This window comes from Mastigoproctus giganteus, chromosome 3 (assembly GCF_048544385.1).
Source record: "Mastigoproctus giganteus isolate SK-2022 chromosome 3, ASM4854438v1, whole genome shotgun sequence".
In the NCBI taxonomy this organism is placed as follows: Eukaryota; Metazoa; Arthropoda; class Arachnida; order Uropygi; family Thelyphonidae; genus Mastigoproctus; species Mastigoproctus giganteus.
Genome location: NC_143577.1, coordinates 21,385,785 through 21,396,066, shown reverse-complemented (window position 1 = coordinate 21,396,066; position 10,282 = coordinate 21,385,785). Strand labels below are relative to the sequence as shown.

General features: G+C 38.0%; 2 long non-coding RNA genes across 2 annotated transcripts; one reads left to right on the top strand and one right to left on the bottom strand.

Moving 5' to 3' along the window:
• The first annotated feature begins 2,772 nt into the window (after positions 1-2,772).
• Positions 2,773-6,296, top strand: LOC150087786 (uncharacterized). Its single transcript, XR_016546768.1, has 3 exons — positions 2,773-3,001; positions 5,432-5,487; positions 5,938-6,296. It is a non-coding gene; the product is annotated as an uncharacterized LOC150087786 (long non-coding RNA).
• A 279-nt stretch (positions 6,297-6,575) lies between these two features.
• LOC150087785 (uncharacterized) lies at positions 6,576-8,042 on the bottom strand. The gene is made up of 3 exons (XR_016546753.1): positions 7,967-8,042; positions 7,792-7,826; positions 6,576-6,734 (listed from the first exon to the last, which is right to left on the bottom strand). It is a non-coding gene; the product is annotated as an uncharacterized LOC150087785 (long non-coding RNA).
• Positions 8,043-10,282: the final 2,240 nt, after the last annotated feature.

Here is a 10,282-nt window from a genome sequence, read left to right as displayed (position 1 = left end):
TCCAGGTATTGATCTGGCCACCAAATTCTCAGACATCAATCCCATCGAGCAGCTGTGGTTTGTGTTGGAACAGCAACTCCGATCTGTGGCGTCTCAACCACGGACCTTACAGGAGTTAAAGGATCTGCTGTTTATGTGTTGGTACCAGATACCACATGAAACCTTGTAGCGTCCATGCCTCACCGGGTACGAGCTATTTTGGCTGCACGTGGAGGACTAACATCATATTAGGTAGGTGGTCATAATAATAATAAATAAATAAATTTTCTATTTATACTCCGGGACGACCAAACGGTCAGAAGAGTTCACAATATAGACAGAATACAAGAAACAGCTCCGTATTTAGCAACCATGGGCTTGAATCCCGGTCACTCAAGGCACGTGTACTTATGCACTCGGGCGCTTGACCACTCGGCTACGACTGCCTGATGTTTTGGCTAATCGGTGTATATTAATGGCGCGAGCCCAAGAATCATTTCGACGACTATTTCTGCATGACAAAAATAAAAGGTATTTCCAAAAAGAGCAAGCACTGCATCAAATATCTAAATATCCCACCCGCAATTAGGCCAGTGCCACACGGTAAAGAACTACCAGTACCTCTGCCACCAAAACCTGGGGTATTGGAAGTAGTGATGAAGGTACAGAAGGAATCGTTTTACCAGATGTTACAAAACCATGTACTTCGCATGATTTGGACTACGAGCCAGAAAAAGAAAAGGCCCCACACTACATTGAATAACAAGAATTAAACGACTTGATCAGAAACTTGGGATTATCCAAAGAGAAGGCTGAATTAAGTAAGTTCCACTACAACAGTGGAACTTACTCACCAAAGGTATAAACATTACAATATACCTTAAGCGAAATGAAGAGTTTTCAAGGTATTTTGCAATTGAATACAACATGTATGTCTGCAAAGACGTCGTTGGTCTTATGAAAGAACTGAACATTGATCACAATACCTCTGAATGGCGTTTGTTCACTGATGCGTCAAAGCTAAGTTTGAAAGCAGTATTGCTTCATAATGGAAATACTTTACCATCAATTCCTCTTCTTCATGCTGTTGGCCTGAAAGAAACTTACGACAGTATGTCCCAGATTCTTGCTACTATACGTTACAATGACTATGGCTGGAATATTTGTGGTGATCTCAAAGTGATTGGACTGCTTGTTGGGTTGCAATCCTGTTGTTTCCTGTGTTTGCGGGACAGTGGTGGAACAGCCAAACACTACGTCGTACAACACTGGGATAAGAGAGTGGAATATATTCCCGGCAAAAGCAATGTAAAGTATGTTCTATTGGTTAATCCACAAAAGGTTTGTTTTGTTTTTTTTCCCCCTTTACACATCAAGCTTGGACTGATTAAGAATTTCACTAAGGCACTGGATAAAGGAAGCTGAGATTTCGCATATTTACTGAAAATGTTTCCAAGTTTATCTCTTGCAAAGCTGAAGGAAGGAGTTTCAGAAGTTCTCAAAAAAGAAAGCTCCTAAAAGATGAAGAATTTAAAGCAACCTGAATGATGTTGAACTGGCTGCGAGGAGATCTTAAAGGCTGGGTACATGAATTCCTCGGAAAGAAAAATGAAGAGAACTATGAGGAACTGGTGACAAACTTGCTGAAATGATACAAGAATATGGGTTTCCTCATGTCATTGAAAATGCGTTTCCTTCATTCCCATCTGGATTTCTTTCCTGAAAACTCACTAGATGTCAGTGATGAACAAGGAGAGCACGTGCTGCAGGACATATCCAAAGGAAAACGACACCAAGGTTGCTGAGACTGTGCCAAGATGGGAGATTACTGTTGGTTCCTTAAACGGGAAAGCAACCTGGAGTATAAAAGGAAATCATTGAGTGGGAAACATGTCTAAGTAACATATATTGTGTATAATAAATACAACCATTATGCTGATATTGTACACTGATGCGCAAAATTTAAGTAACAGCCAAGTTTTCCGCTGTAGCTTCTCATAGGAGAGGCCTGGACAGGGGAAAAGCATACCAAAGGAACCTCGTGAGGTACAGAAATGAAGGAAACAACATCGACACGACAACGGAAACCAAACGGTACACAGGGACTTTATTCAAAAATGGCAACAACACTGGCTGCCATGATACAGATGCATCACTGCCAAAGATGGAACAAAGGGAAGAGGTGGTCCTCAGTAGGAGATATGACTACCCCTAATGTCGATGCAGGCTTTGCACCGCCTGTCCATACTTAGAACAATGTTGTTGATAAGTTCTTGCGGTAACATCGTCCATTCCATCGTCCATCGTCCATATGTGTTCAATGGGATTTAGATCGGCGGAACGTCCAGACCAATCCATACAAACAATGTCCTCACCTTCCAAAAGCATATCGCAGCTGCAATGCGATGTGGCGTTATCATCCATAAACCGAACTCGGGGCCAGTGGCACTTAGAAATAGTGTTGGTCCTTAAGTTTTGCACATCAATGTATAAAAACAAGGAATTTTAAAAACGCGATATATTTTGATGTAGACGTGACAGAAATAAAAGATTCATATTTTCATAATGAGGACATTAATTTTGTTCAGAATAACTAATCTTCGTTCCAGAGGTATGACAAAAAAAAATATTTTGTCGTTAGTGTAATTATTTGCTGTATAGCCAGTTTCACAATATTAGTTGGGTATGTGTAGTTTTGTGATAATTAATTCCCGATTCCAGATGCTGCTAACTTGTTTGTTCACGTGATTGCAGAGTATTAGAATTCCACTTCCTCGTTCTCATTTCCGCTACCGAAGCTGTTAATTTACTACCCAAATTCAAGAGCAGCCACACACCTAAATATACGAAGAAGTACTTGCAGGAAACAGGGAAATCCCCGTGTCGAAATCGAAGTCGAAATATATAAATAGTGCTCGAGTCTTGGCTAACAGAAGTCTTCCCTTCGTGCTTCCCGCAATCCTTATTACAATGTCTGCAAAGTTCAGCAGCAACGCAGTCTTTTTGCTGGTTCTTCTGACGGGTAAGTAACTTTGTTCTTAAAGAATTTTTCAAGAATTAAAGATTTAGAGAATTTTTAAACCTGTTTATGCTATATTGGACTTTTTCAGGTAAAAGTAAACATTATTTACTTTTACCTGAAAAAGTCCAATATAGCATAATTTTAGAAAACTTGGCGACGACTAAGGCCATGTTGCTCCATGTACATTGTCTATAAATTGCATGTGTTTTGAGGTCGATTTTCGGATTTTTGGACGAAAAACTGGAATTTCCGGGAGAAAAACCATGCTATCCTTGACTGAACCGTAAAAAACCCTCCCATCACCGACGGAATTCGAGCTCAGGTCTTTTCCACTCGGTCTGTGGAGGACGGCTATCATATCAACTGTCCTACCCACAAAGGTTCATATTTAGGCCATCCAGTATCAACCTGTACTCAGACCTGCCGTTTTCTAGTAGTAGTAGTAGTAGTGGTGGCATGTGATGCAAGAAAGCAAATATTTATGAGCTTATGCAGCATCAGCCAAAATAATAAAATTAAAAAATTAAAAAATCACACAATTCCCTCCAAATACCTGTCCAGTTACTCCTTAAATTTATTTAACCTATCAACTTCCACAACGACAGATGGAAGTTTGTTCCAGCAATTAACCACCCGCTGGCTAAAGGCAAATTTCCGCACATCTATTCTACATCTGTCCTTTCTTTATTTGAATTTATGCCCCCTTAGGTTCGTAATCTGAACAAGGGGAAGGATCCCATCAGAATTCAGCGTGCTCAATCCATTCAAGACCTTATACACCTCAATCAGATCACAGCGCAGGTGCCTAGTCTCCAGCCACTGCAATTTTCAGAACTGAAGCCTCTCTTGGTGAGAGGATCCCTTTATTCCCCTCACCAATCTTGTTGCCCTTCTCTGTACACACTCAAGCAAATCTATATCCTTCCTAAAATAAGGCCTCCAGACTTGTACGCAGTACTCAAGGCGTGGCCTAACGATTGCCTTATACAGGGGGACAATCACCTCCTTTTCCCTGCTAGCAAAATTCCTATATATCATTGACAAAACACCATGATCTACCCTGGCAGCCTGTCTGCATTGCTCAGAAAATTTCATATCTGACTGCACAATTACCCCGAGGTCTTTTTCATTTTCTACCACCTTAAGTATAGTACCACACAGTTGGTACGTTTCTCTGGGGTTACTTCTAGCCATATGCAGCACTTTGCATTTGTCAAGGTTAAACTTCAGTTGCCATTTCTTAGCCCATCTGCCCAAATTATCTAGATCCTGTTGCAGTAGCACACTGCCATTACTGTCATTAACAACCCTGCCAACCTTTGTATCATCTTCAAACTTCGACATTAAGCCTGATATACCTTCATCAATATCATTGATAAAAATACAACACAACAGTGGACCCAAAACCGAACCCTGTGGGACTCCACTAATAACATGAGTCCATGAAGAGCAGCACCCATTGATTACCACCCTCTGTCTTCTACCACTTAAACATCCTTTTATCCATTGTAGCAACTTACCCTTAATACCATTCTGCTCCAATTTGTACAATAGTCTTCCATGCGCAACAGTGTCAAAAGCTTTCCTGAAATCCAAATATATGATATCAAAATTATTTTTTGCATCCAGTTCCTTTGTAACCACATCATAATATCCTATCATATTTGTTAGACAAGACTTTTCGTTAACAGACTCATGCTGTGTGTGAATTATTATCATCTCTTATGATTATATTACCCTTTATTCTAAGGGCATCTCACTACACCAGGTGGAAAACACCAGGGTTAGGTTCCGTCCATCACGTGAGCAATATTTATCACAACGTTCGTAGAGTTAGTAGGTCTCAGGTGAGGGTAGCATGGTTTTTTCTCCCGGAAACTGGATTTTTTCGTCCCGCAAACTGAAAATCGATCATAGAACACACCTAATTTACAGGCAGTATACACGGAGAAATATGGCCTTAGTAGGTACTCCTGAAACCCTACTCCTCTAAGAGGTATTCATCGGTTCCACACCACTAATGTTCCCAGATACTTTATGTGCAATGTCAGCATACCACCCTGTCCTTCTAGAGAGGTGGCCTGTTTTTTTTGGCCTTTTCCTAACTAGAATATTACTTCAATTTGAATTTATATTATTGTCTGTTTCTCCTTTTATCAAAATTTATTCTTTTCAAAAAATTAACTTTTAAAAAATTTAAAAATACTGAATTCAAATGAGTAAAATTCAATACGGATTACTCCCACGTTTAAAAAATCATCAAAATTTAATTTAAAATATATAATCCTGGCTTTATTCTTTAATAATAATCAGAGAATTAAATAATTAACGCAATCTGAAATAAAACGATAAAAGGTGGCGCCACTGAGTCAATATTAGTTCATTTTCAGAAGATGACATTCTAATTGTTTTTTTTTTTTTCATTTCTAGTGGCTGTTTACTGCGCAAGTGCAATGCCCAGAGAGAAAAGACAAACCTTTCCATATGTAAGCCTTCATTGTATTTATTTTCGAAATTATTAATTATACGCAATAAAATTAATTTTATATTACTAAAATTCCATTTTATTTATTAGTAACTTAGTCTGCATAAATTTAAATATTTGCCTATATATTTGAAATAGGCAAATATTTAAAAATCAACGAATACATTTTAATAATAAACGGATATTATAAATAATGAAATAAATAAAATTAAAAATTCGTGTGTAATAAACAATATTTATAAAAAATTAAATTAATTAACGAATACAATTAAATAAATATTAAATTCAATTTTCGGCATTTATGATTAAAATAGTTAGTTAGTATGTGGATAGATGGCGCCACGTGTAAATAGTGAAATATTTTATAATTCGATTTAATATATATTTTATGCGTGTGTGCATTTTATCTGACTAATGAGAAACTAATTAAAATTTCTTCCTTTCTTTCTAGAAAAGAACTTTGCCTCCGATACCGGATTCTGGTCGCTATCCTGTATGGGTAAGCAAGAATGGAGAAACAAGTATCAGCCTTGGCAAGATCCCAGAACCTAAAGTACCTCCTAACGTACCTACATACCCTAAACCACCCCCTGGAAAAATGGGTGGGGCAGTTATCTTTGAACATAAGTTCAATTTTCCTTGAGCACAGACATTGACCAGAAAACACAGCCAAATGAACTGATGACGCTTTGGCAATTGGATTGAGTAAATCGAGAATCTCTTCTCAATGTAGTCAATCCAAATACCTTGAGAAAAATTAAAAAGAGAAATCTTAAGACAATCCCAAGTATGTGTTTTAAATAATTCATCCAATGTAATGATTGTGTCCTAATTTGGTGATATTAAAACCTGCAAACAAACAATAATTGGATTTCTCGCGAGCTCTTTCTTAATCTTGATGTCAACACCAATTTAAGTTGATTTAATTTATCCAGAATGTAGTCCAGTGGTCAATTATGACAATATTAAACATTCTATTGTTTATTTATATCAAATAATCAAAAAATATCGAACATAAATGCCACAAAATAAATGAAAACTGTATTGTTATATGACTTCATAACTCAGAAGGAATCCACAATGGCCTTTTCAGTAGTTCTTTGGTTTCAGTTTGTCAGCCTTATCCATGAAATCTTTTGCGGCCTTACTGCCTTTGTCGATGCCATCTTTTACAACCTTACTGCCTTTGTCGATGATATCTTTTGCTCTCTTACTGCCTTCGTCAATCATTTCCTTCTCACGATTTCTCTGTAAAGAAGTTAATTTAATAAATTAATAGACACTGAACAAATAAAGAGAAGACGGGAAAATTAATTAAGTAAAATGAAAGGAAAATACATTCACTGGGATAAAATTTAGAAACTTTTATTCAATATCTAAGTAGAGCCATATTTTTCCAAAATTACAGATCATACACGTGGATTCTACTAGATGTCTGGCTCTAGATTTTACCATTCTTCCATTAGGATATTTGTCAGCTGCTGCAATATAGCATTTAGAGAAACGAGAACCCAAACTGCCCTCTCCAACTTATCTCAGACATTCTCAACTGGATTCAGATCTGGAGAATTATGCAGCAAGGGTATACGTTGGAAATTTTGGGAATGTTCCTCGAACCATTGAAGTAGAATTTTTGCACGATGGACGGTTGCATTATTGTCTTGAAAGAATCCATCGCAATCCAGGTAAAAATGAAGCATTGCAGGGTGAAGGTGGTCTGATACAATAGAAGGATATCCATTGGAAGTAACACGACATTCTGGTATTATGTGCGGACCCAGTGTAGACCAACAGAACATATCCCATTCTATGATACCACCTCCATGTGCTTGAGTAGTAGATACGAGACATTCTGTTTGCATGGCTTCATCCCACTCTCTCACACACTACCAATCGCCCAAGAAAAGAATAAATCGGGACTCATTAGGCTCCATCATCGGGACCGATCATAGATTTCTTTTAGTGGCCAACATATCCTCCATATCGGAGGTAAATGCTAACCTCTGGTGGTAGATCAGTAAAGTATATCTATGTCCTTTCTTCGCGATTATTATTCAGAGTCGCAAATTTCAGAAAATAGGAAACTCGAATGTTTTAATTATTATATTTTACATCTTTAAGATTTCCTATTTAGAGAAAATTCTCAAATGAGTTTTATTTATGATGAAGTAATTGAACAAATTTTATCCCATAAAATTAGAATCAGTTTTTATCTCTACTTACCCGTTGTTTACATTTAAATTGGATAAATTTGTTGAGCAGTATACTAATTAAATTACTAATTATCATTAAACAGGTTACTTACCTTGCTCGGGTTACTTCCACAAAACACAGAAACCACTACAAACAAAAAGAAAGTACGCATTAGTAGGTTTTAACTATAAAAATAAATTAATTAAATTAATTTTAAATCAATTTTCTAAAACTGACGCTTAATCTCTAATTACTCTAAAGCAATCTAGAAGGGAACAGTTTTTTACCTGTCAAAACCAGCAGCAGAAACACCACACACTTGAGTGAAGAGGACATCTTGGATATTCTAATAAGAAGTGGACACGTAGGGACCAAAAAGCTTTGTGCCTGTCCCGATTACAGCACTATTTATATATTTTCGCGTTAGGTGGAAGTTTATTGTTGAATGATAATGGAATTCATACATGCTATTGTCTTGGAGATAATGAATGAACTACAAACACTTCGGGTCAAGAGCTAATTATACAGTTTTCAAAGCGCGTAATCCTATAAAGGCCATAGGAGAGCCTTATCTATCTCCATATGTACACAGTCTAGTTAAAAGATTATTTTACAACTAGTAATCAGCTCTTGTATAAACTCCAGAGTTAATTAAATACCAAAACTGTTTGTTTTCCAATCACACTGGGATCGTCCCACAGATCAATTAAATGTCCATCTGTATGAAAAAGCTTCCCGATTTCAGGGGATAAAAGTCCTGAGGATGTTCTGGGAACGCATTATATTATTTGTTGATGAATTGTCCCTAGGCCACACTTGAAGAAACTGCCCGTTGAATTCCCACAAGCTGTCCTCAACCACTCAAGGAGACAACTTATTCCTTTAATTAATAACTCTCTTCCTCCTAATTTTAATTATGGCTCCCCATTCTCGAATTACTTATAACAGTGAAAATTTCACACATATTTGTTTTATTTTTCTCCTCTCAGAGCTTTGTACACTTCAATCGTATCCCTCAAGAGGCCTGAAACGTTAAGAAAATGAAAGAAAACAACCTACAGTAGTTATCAAGGTCCAGAGTAACGAGCAGTCCAATTCCACAGTCAGGATGCTCCGTGATAAGGAAATTCAAATTTGGAGTCAAATAGGTCCGTTGAGGCAGTCGCATATATAGTAGGGAAATTCAGCTGCCTGGAGAGATCCCACAGGTGATCCAGTTGGTAGAATGGCCGTCCTCCCCACAATGGGTGGAAAAGACCTGAGTTCGAATCCCGTCGATGTCGTGAGGAATTTTTATGGGTCATTTGCACAGCGTGGTTGAGTTAGTTGATCTTAGAGGATAGTAGCATTGTTTCTTCTCTTAGAAAATCGGATTTTCGTCAAGCAAACTGACAAATTGACCACAGAACCCATACCGCAAGAAAGTGACATGCTTTTGCTGCACCAGCCAAAAATATAAAGATAAGAAAATACAAATTATGAGCTTTACTCCTCAAACAGGAAACTGTCCAATTGACCTTTGAATTTCTTCAAACTTCCAGCCTCAACTATCTGCGAAGGCAACTTGTCCCATTAATCAACGACTTGCGGGGTAAAAGAAAACTTCTTAAATCTAATCTAAACTGCATCCTGTGTAATTTGAATTTATGGCCCAGTTCTGTAATTTTCTATAACAGTGAAATTTCCTCCTTCAGTCATATTACTAACCCCCTCACAGAGCCTTACAGACCTGAACCAGGTTCCCTCTACGGTGCCTGATTGCCAAGCTCTGTGGCCTGCACAATCAGTCATTCCTCGCCCTTTTCCTAATCTCCCCATGCGAGGTGTCCTTCTTCGGACCTTTTAAGAAGCCCAATGTCTGTGTTTCAAGATAAGTACTCCATATTTGGACAGTGTTCTAAATTCTGGCTTACAATTGCCTTGTACAATGGAATTATGACCTCTCTTATTCTACAGTATATTGTTCGATAAATCAACCATTGAACAACACGCGCTTTTTTGGCTGTCTGTTAACACTGCTCAAGAAACTTCATATCTGTCGTATGGTAACTCCCAGATGGCTTTCTTCCTCTACTCTTTTATATTCGATCCTATCAAGTACATAAATTATTTAGGGGTCACTATTCCTGAACTAGTATTTAGGGTTAAGCGCCACCGGTGGTTTCCCAAATCTACGTGCTATTTCTGAACTAGTGGCATAGTGTTTAGGGTAAGGCGCCACCTGTAGTCTCCCACAACTGCACCATCTGTACTCTTGTAAAGTATCCAGTACTCTCTGTAAATGCCAGAAATATGTGTGGCATGTTGTATGTGTATAGTATTGTATTGGGTTCTGTTGTTTCTCTAGCTTCTTGGCAGCAGGGCTCCTAATGGGACCCTACGTTGCCCATCACCACCACTGGGAGGTGAGCCAGGCTGCCCATCATACTCTGGCTGGCCTGTGCCAGGGTGCTATTTCTGAACTGTATATCCTTGAATTTTCTGCATTAAAACGTATCTGCCACTTCCCTGAGCATACTTTAAGTCTGTTCAAGTCATCATGAAGAAGCGTTGCTTCATTCTGATTATTAATGACTCTACCAATCTTTGTCTTCTGAAAATTT